The sequence below is a fragment of the Stegodyphus dumicola genome, chromosome X1, assembly GCF_044657685.1.
Source record: "Stegodyphus dumicola isolate Sdum_Otavi_A_Nest chromosome X1, ASM4465768v1".
Taxonomy (NCBI): Eukaryota; Metazoa; Arthropoda; class Arachnida; order Araneae; family Eresidae; genus Stegodyphus; species Stegodyphus dumicola.
The window spans coordinates 83,293,075-83,308,617 of NC_140780.1; the positions used below are offsets into that span (position 1 = coordinate 83,293,075).

The following is a 15,543-nucleotide window of genomic DNA, read 5'->3' on the forward strand; positions in this document are numbered from 1 at the left end:
GCAACTGCATCGAATCTCAGCACACACTCAATGGCGCTCTCAGCGCCCTCTAGCGTTAGGCGGGTCTTACAAGATTAGTTGAGAAATTTATGGAGTGAACGAGGTTTGTCTGATGTGACAGAAACTAAAGAACGTCCTTTGAAGGTTTTAGGCATCATATGGAACAACGACGAAGATACTTGTAAGTTAGATGCAAAACCTCTACTGGACATGATCTATGATAGGAAGAATTCAAAACGTAGTGTACTTCAGACAGCTTTGAAGTTATTTGATCCTATGGGAATTGCATCACCTTTTATTGTTCTCATAAAATTATTAATGCAAGCAGTATGGGAACTTGGTTTAGGATGGGATGATGAGCTATCAGCTGACTTGAAGAAAAAATGGGATAATTGGTGCTCTAAGATTTGACAATCGAAAGAAAATATTTCTCCATACCATGGAAGTTGGTGAAAGAATTAGAACTACACATATTTTCCTACATTTCTCCTAAAGCTTTCGGGGCAGTTGCGTACTTCCGTTACGTGTCAAGTGATGATTGTATTTATACAAATTTTATCACTGCGAAATCTAGAATCGCACCGCTTAAAAGGTTGACATTACCGAGGCTTGAACTTATGGGAACTGTTATTGCTTCTAGACTTTTCCAATATTTGAAAACAAATTTTAAATTTCCTGTGTCTAGGGTATATATGTGGACAGATTCCTTAATCGCTCTTCATTGGATTAAAGGGAAAGCTTCAAAATGGCAACCTTTTGTATCGAACCGCGTATCCGAAATCCAGTCTAGAACTGATCCTGCTGATTGGAATCACTGTAGTGGGCAGGATAATCTTGCAGATTTCATATCTCGAGGAGCTACAGTGGAAAAGCTTATGTCCAGTTCAATTTGGATGCAAGGTCCAGAATGGCTTCGGTTGAAGAAAGGGGATTCGTCAAAAGGCTCTAATTATGAAATTAGTCTAGAGATTTCTCCAGAAGTATATTGCGAAAAAAGAAGCAAACTGGAAGAAGTATCATCTTTTGTGTGCAAAGCTTAATGGAATTTGACACATTTAATGGATTTGAATAGATATAGTAGTTTAAGAAAATTGTATTGTGTTACAAGTTGGATACTACGATTTATATACAACCTTAAAATTAAAACTAAAGTGGTGAACTAAGCACTGAAGAACTTAACGAGGCTGAAATTATCTGGACAAAAACTGTTCAAAGTGAAGCTTTTGCGGAAGAGCTGTCCTCTTTGAGACAGGGTAAAACAATTTCTAAGACTTCCTCTATTCTAGAACTGAATCCCTTTCTTAATAATGACGGGATAATGCATGTTGGTGGAAGACTTCAGAAGTCAAGACTTTCCTACCTTCAAAGACACCCAATTATTATGCCCTCAAAACATCACTTTGTGAACTTATTAGTGTGGGATGCACACAGCAAAGTGTTTCACGGTGGAATTTCTGAAACTTGGATAGAAATACGCGAGACACTAACTAAAATTTGTATATGCTTCTCTTTGTTTGTAAATGTATTTAATTGTGTCGTCAATAAAATATCTCAAAACCTAGCAGACATGAAGCGAATTATTGCTTGGTCTGAAGTTAACGACATAGACTTGAGAAGGTTAAAATAACCTTTCGTTTTTATTAAACCAGAACTTTAACATAAACCCACGACCAGTGCTTAACAAACAACCACCTCTCGTGCCGATGATACTTAAAATAACAGTCAAATTCAAATTCAGATTTAACCTTATAGTCAAAGACTACATAATTTAATTTAAAACTGAGTTGGCTCAGAACTTGTCACCGGCGTAACAACTAAATGTCAGCGGTAATGCAAAGCCACTTAGCCGGGACAGTAGTTAGCAACTTTGACTGCCGTACCAAAGGGCCCGAGATGGAATCCCGGTGAGGATTACCGGGATGGGGAGGATTCTCGGTGAGGATGTTTGTAAATGCCTGGGCGGCACGAGGGCACTCTAAATATGCGGCAAGTCGAAAATCCTCTGGCGATGTTGCGGTAGGGGAAGAGGGGGGATACCATGGAAGCCCTTAGGAGTTACCCGTTCCCCTTAGGAGCCCTCCATCAAAATTGGGAGCGGTACTAAGCAAATTCACCGGTATGGTACGCAGGGCTCTTGCCAAAGATAGGCGCAATCTTGCACTCCTTGCCACGATGAATTTCGTAGGCTTCTTCTGATGTTATTGTCAGACAAGTGAGATAAGATACAAAATACTGTGTTACATTAATTACAGCAGCAACAACAACAGGAATGAAGCCTAAGAATTACAGTCTTAACATTGCAGGCGCAGTTAGTTATGTGGCTTTGTGAAACAGAAATACGGCTGTCTTACAATCCGAAAATCTCAGCTTAAATACTTCTCAGATTAATTTGAGTTCTGGTAGGGAAAAAGATTAACAGCAGTAAAAGCTGATATTATAAATTACTGGTTAAATAAAACAATAATAACCATACAATTTTATTTTATTAGATAAAATATTTTACCCTTTTTCAAAATAGATTTCTCCTTTAGCTTTGATTTGTTTTCATAAGCTTTTTTTAGGCATTTTTAATTTTAGATTTAGTATACATACCAGTAGAATCTATAGTTGCAAGAGTTTTTTTCATGTAAAATTTGCCGTGCTTCTTTTTACGATTTTAGAGAATATAATTCATTAAGGCTGTGTTTTTTGAAGCATTTCATTTTGACTAAACATTTTCCACATCACTTATTTCTAATATTTTCCATTTGCAATAGAGATTTTTCTGATATTTTGCATATTTAGCTTCCTCCCCTAAAGATAGGTTTTTTGCGCCATCTGAGGGACAGTTATATTGCTAATTTGAAATATTAGAATTAATTTTAATATTCTGAGAATTAAATACTGAACATGTTCAGCACCTAATAATTACTTTAAACAGTTAAAGATACAAAAAGGTGTATGTTACATTACTAAGCACAAAAGAATGTATTACATTAATTACGTAATTCTATTATAATGTAAAAAAAAGTCAGTGACCTCTTTTAGAATACTTAATGCTTTGAAAAGTGTTTTTAGATTTTATTGCAAACTTTAATGTTTGATTTTGATAATTTACATATATTCAGGTATCTATTTAAATGCAGTGTAAATTTAATCGTCATAATGCGTTAATGAACGTAGATACTTGAAAGCTGTCTTTTGAACATGCATCGTAGTTAAATAATTTTGCAATTAATGCACTGAGATCGTTTGATTTTATTGTTAAACTATATTTACTTCTAAAGCAGTAGTTTTTAAAAGTTGGAGACGACTCTTTATATAGACTCATTGTTTCAATGTGTCCCCCCCCCGCCTTTGTTTCGGTTAGGGGAACTTCTGTTAATCGTGCGCTTTACTGTAGCACGAAACCTATATTTTATCCGTACTAAAATATATAAACGATTCAAAACGATAGATAAAACTGTGAAGCTCAAATTATCAATAGGAGATTTTATAATTACTTCTAATAGCCGCTGAATACTGAGAGTTAATCTCAGTAGAAGGGATGGCTGCATTTTTAGTTTTCGTGGTTTTCTCCATGCGTAACGGGCCCACCAGCGGCCGAGTGGCAAAGACGCTGAACACTGGTAGTTCGGTCCGTGGTTCGAATCCCGCGAACGGGCTGGCCGCATGGGCGTTTTCGTGGTTTTCCCCATGTTTAACGTGTATACGAGCCACTTTACCTTAGAAAGTCCTCCACGAAGGCTATCTCTCCCTTTAGGCAGATAGCCCTCGTGTGCTTTGCTATAATTGAATAACCCATAACCCATGCGTAAAGTGAATTCTACGTGAGTTTCCCTTGAAATGTCCTCCACGAAGTAATTTCTACTGTTTGGCAGATAGCCCTCATGTGTTTTACTACATTCAAATAACGTAACCTAATAACATGGGCTTTCCCAGCCACATTTTACCTACTTTCATATACTGAAAGCACCGCCAACACTGTTTTACGCATAATTCCTTATTCTATGTGATAATAATACTTCAAGGCAGGGTTTTATACCATGACGATTTTATCACGTGACATATCGTAAAAAATTTTTATTTAAGTTCTTTTATGGGCTTTCTAGGAAAAAACGTATAGTTAGCAAATTGTTCTTACTTCACTGAAGCCTTTCAAAAAAGAAAAAAAAAGAGACAGGGAATAAACAAAATGATTATGTCGTACAAAAGTTGAATTTTATTAAATATAAAATTTGAATTTTAGAATTTCTCTAAACCTTAACTTAAAACACAATTTTTCTAAATCCACACTTTCTACCTAAAAGGTATCTTTTAGATATATATTTTCGCATGTTAAAACTTATTTATGCGTTTGTCATCAGCAGTATTTCAGTATGAAAAATATCTTTGATTATTTTAATCGTAAAATATTTTGAAATAATTTTAATCGTATGAACATGCTTTTTTTTTTTTTTTGTTTGTTTGTTTGTTTGTTTAACTAATTCGCTTGTAGGAAAAGTTTTCTAACTGACATTTTTCCCTAGGTAACTAAAGCAAAAATTTAGTTTTCGTATATTTGTATATATATGTCAGATATATGCGTTACGCTAAGAATGTCTTGATTTTAAGGCCTACTTTATTTGATTCATTTCTTGAATTAGTCATCAATCAATCATTCAACATAATAGTCTTCAATTTTTTTTCAGAATCGCTCTGTGTATGTGCTGTTTTATTAATATACTGAATATGACAAATTTTATACGTTTATTTGACGATGAAATCTAAATTTTTAAAGTTATATTCAATTTTACATTGCATATTTCTATTACATCATCTTCACCGATAGCTCAGAAGACAATGATCTTATTACGTACCGGTGTACCAAGTGTTAGAGCTTCCAGTGACGTTTTTGTTTTACATGCGAAGATGAATTAAAAACGTTAAAATATTATTGATTTAATAACTTATTTTTACCGTTTAAATACGATTTGAACTCATCTAGCTCTTTTATTTCTTTGAATCGTAGTTGTACCTTTAAGTTCGAAGACTGTTTTAAAATTTATTAGCTTAAATAACCAGAAGTTTGCAACAAAAATTGCAAGAATTTTAATCATTAACTTTTATGATTAGCTATTTCATTGCATCTAATTCTTATACTTTATGAACTTCTTGCACCATCATTAAAGCACATTTAATGTTTTAATAACAATAAATCTAAAAAAAATGAATTTTGCTTGCAGTAACGTCATATATAAGTATATTTAATATTTCAGTTATGATAAGCATTAACAGAATAATTTATTAGTATGGCTATATTAATTATATAATAAGATAGATGACTTCAAAAATGAGGATATTAAATTAGGGTATTACATAAGTAAACTGAATGAAATGATAAGTAACGAATGTAATAAAAAACATATACTTAGTATTCAGATGCGACGGGACTAAGTTTAAACCAAAAAAAATCTGATATTCCTTGTATCAATGTTTCCTTGCTATTTTAACTTATGAATATTATGTGAGGTGAATTTGCCGTTTTAGAAGATTCGATGTAACTCCTTAATTGCTCCTTTGGTATGCAAGAGACTACGGATTATTTATTTTACAGATTTCTATGGTTTAACAGTAACAGAACTTAATTAGTTCAAGAAATCTCAGCTGCGCATCACTGAACTCCGGGCTTAACATATTTTCTAATTTTGATGCTCATTTGTGAGCGTTTAGTTAAGCTAGTTGTAATAAAGGGCATAAAAGAGCATATGTCATGTTTTTCACTTCGATTTATGAAATAGGTATGCCAAAGCATTTAAAATGGGTGTTTTTTATTAATTTTACAAACTGAATCGAATAAGATAACTGTGAATGAAATAAAGTGTACCAGTCTTCTTATATTTCTGATTTGAAAACTGTCTTAAAATAGTGTTGATGCAATTGTTCTTTTAGCAATGTGACTTTTGATTGTAAATCAAGAAAGGATTTCATCTTACTTCTAAATATACACTGTTTGTCGAAGTGTTTGTGAAGTGCAAGAAATGAGATAAAATTTAATTTTTGAACATGTTCCGAATGAAATGCTTAATTTTCGTTTGCTATAGATGCTCGATATTTATAGAAATTCAAAGATTAAAATGTATGTTTAACACTTACTCATCGGTATACCAGTATAGCTTATAGCTTTTGTTCTGCTAATATAATATTGCAAGGAAATCAAAGTGAAAATCACCAGGAAATCTAAGCACCCACTTAAGTATCAAATAACCGTTGGACAGCTTTCATTAATAATAAACCCCAAGATATTAAAATCTAAAACTAAAAGAGAATTCGCTTTTTTAGAAAGCCCTATTTTTACTTGGAAATGGCGTATAACGTTTTTCTCTTGGCATTCACTTCTTGTGTTCCACAAGGAATTTCACAAAACTCTCCATGCACAATAAACAAAGTTGCTTCCCTTGTGACCATTTTGTATGTGACTAAACAAAAGAGATAATAGGAAGCAGAATATGTTTCGTCTCACATATCCAACATCAAGGAGATAGTTTAATTCAAATGTTGTTACCTAATTCGAATTATATTATAAGGTATTTCTCCAGCTTTATTAGCATGCCTTCGTAGTGTAGTGGTCAGCCCGCTGGGACAGTTTATATCAGCAGATCTCTTTCAGAAGAACTTGATTCGAATTGTCTTGTATCCAGAGTGAAGCATGGAAATGAGCTGGCTAAATTGTGAGCCACATTAAAGTTTTAGCCACTAGTAACAGTAATTCTCTTGATGGTCACTTTTTTCTCAAGATATATCGGTGTGTTCTAGAAGAACAAAGCAACTCAGGTTTTCAAATATTGTATACGGAAAGGGATGCCCCTAACTCGCAATTCAAAACAGATGGCAGAGTGGTGTGAAGATTACGAAAGTGAGTTTGAGCATCTGCCATGTTTTATAAGATCCCCTGAGCTTAATATTATTGTCAATATCTGGAGTGTGCTAGAGGAATAGGGTAGGAAAGCATTTCTTTTTCTACCACTTTTCGTGAAATGAAATAGCCTGTGTTTTGCAGGAAGAATGGTTAGAAATTTCTCTAATAGTTATACAAAACTTGTATCCGTCATTTCTAAAAAAGATTCACTGCAGTGTGCGCCTCGAAAAATGTATTTAATTAAGCATTGTGATCCATGTGCAGATATTTACTTTTCATTATTCAATCTCTTTATTTTACTGTTTTGATTACACTCGTTATTTTATAATAGAGTATGGAACAGAGGAGAAATAAACACAAAAATTTCTTACGTTATTTCCGGGATAAATGCTAATTGTTTATCATATTCAAAATTCGTTTTTTTATTTCCTATTCATAGGTTTCGTAACATAAGAAAAATTAAATAAATTTTAATGAATATTTTGCAAAGGGGATGCTTTATCGTAGGTGCTTGTTGTAAATATCGCATTTAACAAAAGGTAATCAGTTCATAAAAATCGATGACAAAGCTTTATTTCACGTGCACGTACAAAATGAAAACATTTCATAACTTCACTTTTTCACAACATAACATATATATATATATATATATATATATATAAAGCAAAAGCAGTCTCTGTGTAGGTACTGTAACATATATAGATATCAGATAGTTATACATCTAAAATCATTTCAAAATGAAAAAGTATTTTAAAAATTTCGTCAAACATTCCAGCTTCCTTTTTCTTTACGATTCCATCACACCTGCAAAAAATAATAAAAATAAAAACAGCAAATTTCAAAATCTTTTTAATGAACTTAAGTGAAACAACACAACTATTTTACAACAAAGCTTTGAACGAGATTTGAGATGTGCCTGTTTATATTCAAACTATTACGTTTAGATAAGTATCTTAGACATCAACACTTTAAAATGCACATATTGTTTCAGCTTAAGTTAAACTATCACAAAAGTTTATAGTTCAGGCGTATTTCCATGTGCTGCAGTCTTATACTTTGAATAGGAACTTCAAAGGTTATTTTTAGCCTCCTAATTTAACTCGTAACTATGCGAACAACAGCTGCGCTAAAAAGTTTGACTTGCTTAATTTGTTTCCCCTTCATTTCCGTTTAGCGTGTTTCTCGTGATGGAATGCATGCAAACGATGTCTAACTTGAACTATAATCTCAAAAGACGTACAGAAAATAAATACAGTGATATTGACCAGAGTTACGACCGTAAATGGGAGGCTGGCTACTGCCTTGAAGTGCTTGTTTTACAATAACAGACTATGTTACTCATAAGAGGTTACACAAATGACGCGTTTAAACAGTTAAAAATGTTCAGAAAATAACAGTAGTATTAAAGTATATTAGTAGTATTAAAGTATATTAGTATTAAAGTGTCTTAATTAGTATTAAAGTATTGATTGCATTTGTTGATTAAGTGATTAAATCTAGAATAATATGTATGGCAGATGAATTTGAAATTGCCGTTATCTCAAGTACTGTTAAGCATTTCTGCCAAGCAATTACTGTACCAAGCGATTACTGGTGATTATGTTACCTTTCTTCTTTATATTGCATGTAATGCAATGGCTATCAAAAATTAACTATGGTAAGAAAAATAGGAGATTTTCTGCTAAACTGGCCATCTAATCCTGAATTTTCAGAATAACCTCGTTATTTGTAGAGATGCTCCGTACATTGTATTTCTTCTCAAATGCTGAACGCGCAATGCGAATTCTCAAGTAGTACGGGCACAGTGTATTTTATTGTGTAAAACTTCCTATTGTTATGAATGGGAGTATACAAATATCTAAGAATATATCCAAAAGTAATTTTCTCACCCACCCCCCAATAAAAAAGACACTTGAAACAAGGGTTGGGCTGAAAACGGACTTGTTTATACTTCAGAGTTTTAGAGTTGAAACTCGGGCTGATACTAAGAATATCGGTTTGATTCTCATGTATTATTTGATTGTCTGTATACTGTCTCTTCCTTTTCTTGTAGATGCAAGCTTGACTGCCTCTTGCACCGCAATATTCTGTGTGATGAGCTGGTTGAATGAGTTCGTTGATGAGTTGGTTGAATGGGTCGGCCAGTTTCCCAGCAAATACCAAATGGATTATTGTGCTTATGGCAAATATACTTTCATTTAGTCAAATTACATACAGAGGAAATGTTCCTGGGCATTGTATTAAAAATATCTTTGACTCAGTCTGTAGAAGTCTTCCTAATGTGATCAAACAGATTAAATTGATCTTATTAAAAAGATAAAGTTATAGAAACATTGGATTAAGAAAATTAAGATTAGATTAAATAGAAAGACGGACGTGCTCTTACAGCTCGATAGCAGGATTAGAGAAATTCAATAATCTCTTACATTAACCTCCACTCAAACGGCGAATGGGAAAAGGCGTCAGACCCAATCGATAAAATCCATGTAGTTATCATCCAAAATATTTTATTTCAGATAATTATAAAGCTATAATGAAGGAAAGCAAATAATCAGCTGTGCCCGTGTCAGGATTCGAATCATGCATCTTACTCTTGCTAGATGTAGAAGTAAATACTAATCGCTTAGTACGAGAGCGCGCACAAATGGAATGGAATAATTTCTTTCAACGTTTGTTTTAAAATTAAATTTTTCAATGTACTGATTCGCATTTTTCAATTTAATTTTTTAATGTACTGTACGGTCATATTGATTGCACAAATATTTATTTTTTAGTTTTCTCTCTCTTACTTTAACTCTCATTGCGATTATTGTACTTCTGGCAAATATGCTTAAGTCAAATCACATACAGAGGAAATGAAGCGTAAACATTCAAATGCAACTGACTGTTAATTAACTCATCACCTTCATTTGCCGAAGTAATCTATTTTTAGAGGTTGGACAAGAAGTATTACATCTCATCTCATCTGTTGATTAATTACAATTACTAATTAAATAATATTGCATAATAAATGTCGCTTCCTTAAATAATGAGTCACAAAATTGTCTTCATTATTTTTCAACATTTTAATTAAAATACTTAAGTCCTTATTTTCCTAATTTTTAATATAATTTTTCAGAAATAAATTATGAAAATATTAAATAATATTGCACTTCAATAATGATTTTTCACCTTTGGTTCACTCAAACTTTTGTCTGACGTTTGTAGAGTTTCCCTTATCTTGCATAACAAATTTATTTTAAGTTTGATACCTTTACTGAACTTCTCAAATTCCCCTCACATTTTCTCGCCAGGATGTAAGTTTGAAGTTAAGTGAAGTGAGTATTTAAACGGGTGTTCTCTGAATTTATTCAGAGCGTGTTTTCGCTAGCCAGCGCACGTTTCGTTGCTATTTTGCTGTTATGCTAGTAAGCCTCTTGGACATTCCGGATTATCATCACGCCTGTTAGGTTTTGTGAGTCAACCTGCTAGGCGTAATTTAACGTGCTAATCCAGCACTACTTTATTTTAGATTTTGACTTGAATTATTCTACGTTTCGGTTTCACAGCAAGTTGACGGTCCCATTATAAAGCACACAGATCGTGCCTTTCTGTTAATTATTTGAATTAAAGGGTTACATTTCCCCTTTCTTTTGTGCTGGTAATTTATTCATGCATGTGCGAGAATTCGCCAGGTTCATTGTAGGATCTAATTTAGTTTATGTGGAATAACAGAGACAGATCTTACATTTTTACCTTACTTTTGATAACATTTTAAAACTATCTGCTAAAATACGTTCAGCCAGTTTCCTACGAGCAACAATTTACAGTTATAAAACTTTGTTATACTTTTAAGTAACGGAGAAACGATGCTATTTTATCGAAGACATACAATGATTCCAGGAGTAGAAATATTTTATTTTATTCTTATTAAAAACATAAGGAGCATAACTGCATAGAGTAGTGTTTTCAAATTTTGTTGACTCTCAGAACCCTTAGAAGTATAAGGTTTTCCCAGACAACCCCATCCCACCCTCAGAAAAATATATCTTAATATATAAATTAGATCAATATGTTATAAATACCTTATATAAAGACAATTAAAGAAAAGTACTGCTCTTTTTTGTAAAAGTTTTTAACATAAACATAATGTAACTTACTCATTAATAACATTAACTTGGGCTTCAGGGGTCACCTACCCTTGCATTCTATTTAGTGACTGACATGTGCTTGCATTTTTTCACACAAACTGTCGAAACCTAGCTATTGATGTAATCTGCAGTCGTGTTGCATATTCTGCAGTTAATTTGTTTCTGTATTTTGTTATTTTTTGCCACATACGTTAAGAAAGACTTATTGTATTAAATGCGTTGTTTCGAATGGCATTAAAATGTTAATAACTGTGTTAGAAAATTCTAGGTATACTACAGAAGTGTACAACCAAAAATTTAGGAGCTGCTCTTGCTTGAATTTAGATTTTTAAAGTCTAATCTGTTGATATGTCGATAAGTTTTCCCTTGTCTTTATCGGAAAATCTTCTGAGTTATCGTAGTACTCCAACAGATTTTTTTATCTATTGGATTAAAAGATTTAAGTTTTCTCTCATGTTTAATTTTTGCTTTTCTCGGTGCTTACGCATTATCTTGTCGACCGTGAAACTGTATCCAAACAGCGCGATTTAGCGCCACTTATGCATAACCGTTAAGTAATAACACATTCGTAATATCTGCGCTTTCATTTGCTAAAACCCCGATTGATTTTCGATACGCCATGTTTTGTTTTTATGGACAAGAATAAAAATTAACTGCTACTGCTGTAATTTTTTTTTCATTTCAAAAGAGTATTAGAATTAAGGACCTGCCTTCTACAGAACAACAAGCAGTGATTTCTATTCGAACTTATGGAATGTTGCGTTGTTGTCTTGTCCAAGAATTTAATGGAAGAATGGTTGCCAGAACCTCAAAAAGGTTGGACTTCTATTTCCACCCCTGAGGGAGAAAACCCTTGGGGATGGTCCGTGGGTCTACCACAAATCCAAACGAGAGGACTTTCGGCTCGCCATATATTTGGAGTGCCCCACGCTGCACAGACACTATACATTTACAAACATCCATACCTTCTTCAGGATTCGAACCTGGACTCTTCGGTACCACAATAGGCTCCGCTAACCACTATACCGTCTGGGTGGCGAACTTATGGGATCCTACCTTAAAATAAAGTATGGATTAATGGATACGATATGGTCAGAAGCATATGGCTAACAAAACAGTAGTAGAATGGAATAATTGCCTGTGAGAAATTCCCACTCATAGCGTTCTAAACAAAGCTTCGGATTAAATCGGAGGTATAACAAAACAGTAGAAATCAATGAGAGATTTTTTATGAATTGTGAAAACGAAGCGGGTCGAATACTGGTTGTTAATAAACAAAAAAGCATCAGTTATTTTGAAATTCTGCAGGAATAGAATTTTGGCAGAATTTTGCCAACTTTTATGATTCTATGGTATCCAGCTCTCACGCTAGGTGGAATAATATGTAAATACCGTTTTCTCTTCTACTAAATATTCTCTTACAGTTTTCTTCACTTGAAAACAATGCTCCATTATAAAATTTTTAACTCTGTCGTTTAAATGTAATTTATTTTCTGTCAAAAAAATCTTTAGTTTTTCAAAACATTGTACATCATTATCTTTGACATATGTTATATAGTATCTAAATTTTATTTTGACACGCGGAACCCTGGGATTCCGCGAAATACGATTTCATGACCTTTCATTTTACTTATTTTGTAGAGCTATTAGGTTATTTTTAAAGCAGGAATGATGAAAATTGAAAACCGCCCTCGCCGGGAATTGAACCACGGACCTCTGGAATACGCACCCAGCGTGCTGACCACTACACTACGACGGCATGCTAAGAATGCGGGAGAAATACCTTATGTACCCCCCTTTTAAAGGGCGACTGGGGTTTTTAGGGGTCCCAATGGACAAATCCTGATTAAAGTGTTTTACAACTAAGTGCAGTTATAAAATCAAGGGACTCTTGTACAATTCATTGTTCGTTTTAAGTTCAACACTTTATTTACAATAGCAGGTGATTTCTCCTATTTTGAAATATATCATGTTACGTTTTAATAATAAAATATGATATAAAAACGTAACGAAAATATTTTCATTCACCATTCACCATCAGTGCATGGTGAATGTCAACATTTGCTATTGTAAATGAAAGGTAAGGATATTTAGCAAATACTGCGGACTATGTGAATGTTGCGACTATGTGGACCAAATGACAATGTGAACGTTGACGTTCAGCATAGAATGCTGACATTCTCTATATATCGGACTTTCACGGTAACAAATACATCCAGTTACACAGTTTCTTAAAATAAGCAGCAGGATTGAGAGAAACAGCATCGAAATGGAAGAAATTTATGTAAAACTAAAAGCTACTTTTTGATGATTTTCTTAGAGTAGTGGTTTTAACATGGGATTTGAGGTAAACATTTTTGGGGGTATGCAGTGAAAGTTCAGAAGTTATACTTCTATAATAATCTGTTGATTTTATAGTAAAAACGTAACTAAGTTCTTTATATTGCTTTAATTAATCTCTAAGAAATATGTGAAGAAAAGCTGAGCAATAAATCGTCGCTAGGCCCTTCCTACCTCAAAACTAACTTATTCGAATAATCGAACATTGAGTGTAAATAACCGTGGTTACTTTGTCTAATAAAGAGTGTTTTTTTTTTATATAATAATACTGAAATTAGAAGAAGAGAACATCCGTAGGAGATTAATTTGAGCATCAGTTTGTAGGGTTTATATTTATTTTAACTAACATTTATTTTAAGTTTAAACTATCTTTCCTGTCAAGCCTTACTTTCCCCTGGAACTGCCAATGCCAGAATATGTAAATTTGAGTAGAACGAGCAAGGATTCAAATTATCAGCGGAAGTATTATGATTTAAATAGAAGGAAACGAGTTCGGTGAGAGAGTTATTCTTACTTAGCGAGCGCGGAGGTAGAAATCGAGAATTGAAGAACCCCGCGTTGCGGCCTATGTGCTTGGCGGGAAGTAGTTGCAATTGTTCCAGTGAGCTTCAAGTCTGCTGAATTAGCTGCGGTATTTGTAAAACGCAGTGAGTTAGTTATTTTAGAGAGCCTCGTAGTTAGAATATTGTCTTTACTTTCTTTCAGGTTCTTATTTTTATTTGACTGCCTAGTGGGCACAGTCTGTAAGCGTCAAGAGGACGCCATTGTAATTTATTACGTTGAATAAAAAGGGACTTAAACCCTTTATAAGACTCTGTGGTTTATACAAGCTTTCACAGTCACCTCTTGGTTGCGTGCTAGTTAGAGGCGCGCAACGTTATATTGGCGCCCGAACACTTATCGAACTGAAATGGACGAAAACTGGATGGAAGCCGCTGGACAACACCAAGAAATGACAACGCAGTTAGAAGGATTTGGATACCTGGTTCAGACTTTGAGAGCATCAATCAAGCCAAACGTCTATTTCGACGGAAAAAATTCGGTGTCCGTATTTTTAGAAGGTATAGAAAACCACTTTCAGCTCTATCCTGTGCCTGAAAGACAAAAAGTTGCTATTGCCACATCAGCACTAAGAGGACAGGCCGCGCTATGGTGGAAAAATATAGGCAAATTTCTTCTAGGTGAATTTGGAAGCCCGACGTATACATTTGAAAATTTCAAAAAATCGTTAGTAAAGGCCTTCCCCATAGTGAAAGATCGCGCACGGCTGGAAGCTGAGCTATATAGTTTCTATCAACGGGATACAGCACAATTGACGGACTTTATTTTACGAAAAATCAAGCTAACGGATATGCTGTATGGCAAGAAACCCGATGCGGAGATTATTGAAATAATATTACCAAGATTGTTACCCGCTGTCCAAGACTACTTTGAAATTAGAAACCCAACCACATTGCAGGAACTTTTCGAATTGGCGGTAAAATTTCAAAATCGCAGAATAGCGGAAAGAGCGAGAGGGGAAACATATTCTCAAAGTACCAGAAGGAAGGAGGAAACCAGAAATGGAAATCGCTCGTATGGGGGAAAGAACTATCAAGCTAACGCATCGAAACTCGAAGGTCAAGGCCCAAAAAGAAAATTTGAAAATAAGCATCCGCGTACCCAGAAGACACAGATTGAAAGGAAAGCTTTAAACGACTAGAGGGGCCTGTGAAAGGGAGGGTCAAGACCCCGGAAGTTTTAGAAAAACCCTCAAACAGACATCTAAATACAGTCATCGTAAAAAACTCACAGCTACCAATTATACAAGTCCTGGTTGGCGATGTACCAGTAGAAGCCCTCATCGATACAGGGGCAGAAGGCAATTTCATGAGTGAAAAGTTCTTCAAAAAGAATTTTTATAGGATACGACTATTCAAAACCAGAAATACGGAAATTATAGCGGCGCAAGGAAAAACATGTCACTGCATCGGGAAAGTATCATTAAACTTACAGATAAAAGAGGAAAATCTCAAAGTATTAATTTTTGTGGTGAAAGACCTCCAACACTCTCTTATTTTAGGTATGGACTTTTTAAGGGCCGCGAGGGCCAAATTAAATTTTCAAGATAGTTCCGTGGTGCTGGAGATGGACCAGAGGGTGGTGGAACCGGTGGAGACACCTGAATTGGACCTTAGCCATTTGAATGATTAGGAA

At 34.2% G+C, this 15,543-nt stretch overlaps 1 protein-coding gene across 2 annotated transcripts in view; it reads right to left on the reverse strand.

The window, feature by feature from the left end:
* Nucleotides 1-7,420: 7,420 nt before the first annotated feature.
* AstCC (Allatostatin double C) overlaps nucleotides 7,421-15,543 on the reverse strand; it is a 95,924-nt gene continuing 87,801 nt past the window's right edge. For both annotated transcript variants that reach the window (XM_085808673.1, XM_085808671.1), the window contains exon 3: nucleotides 7,421-7,681. The gene's annotated coding sequence lies outside the window, so the exon portion shown is untranslated. The remainder of the gene's footprint in view (nucleotides 7,682-15,543) is intronic.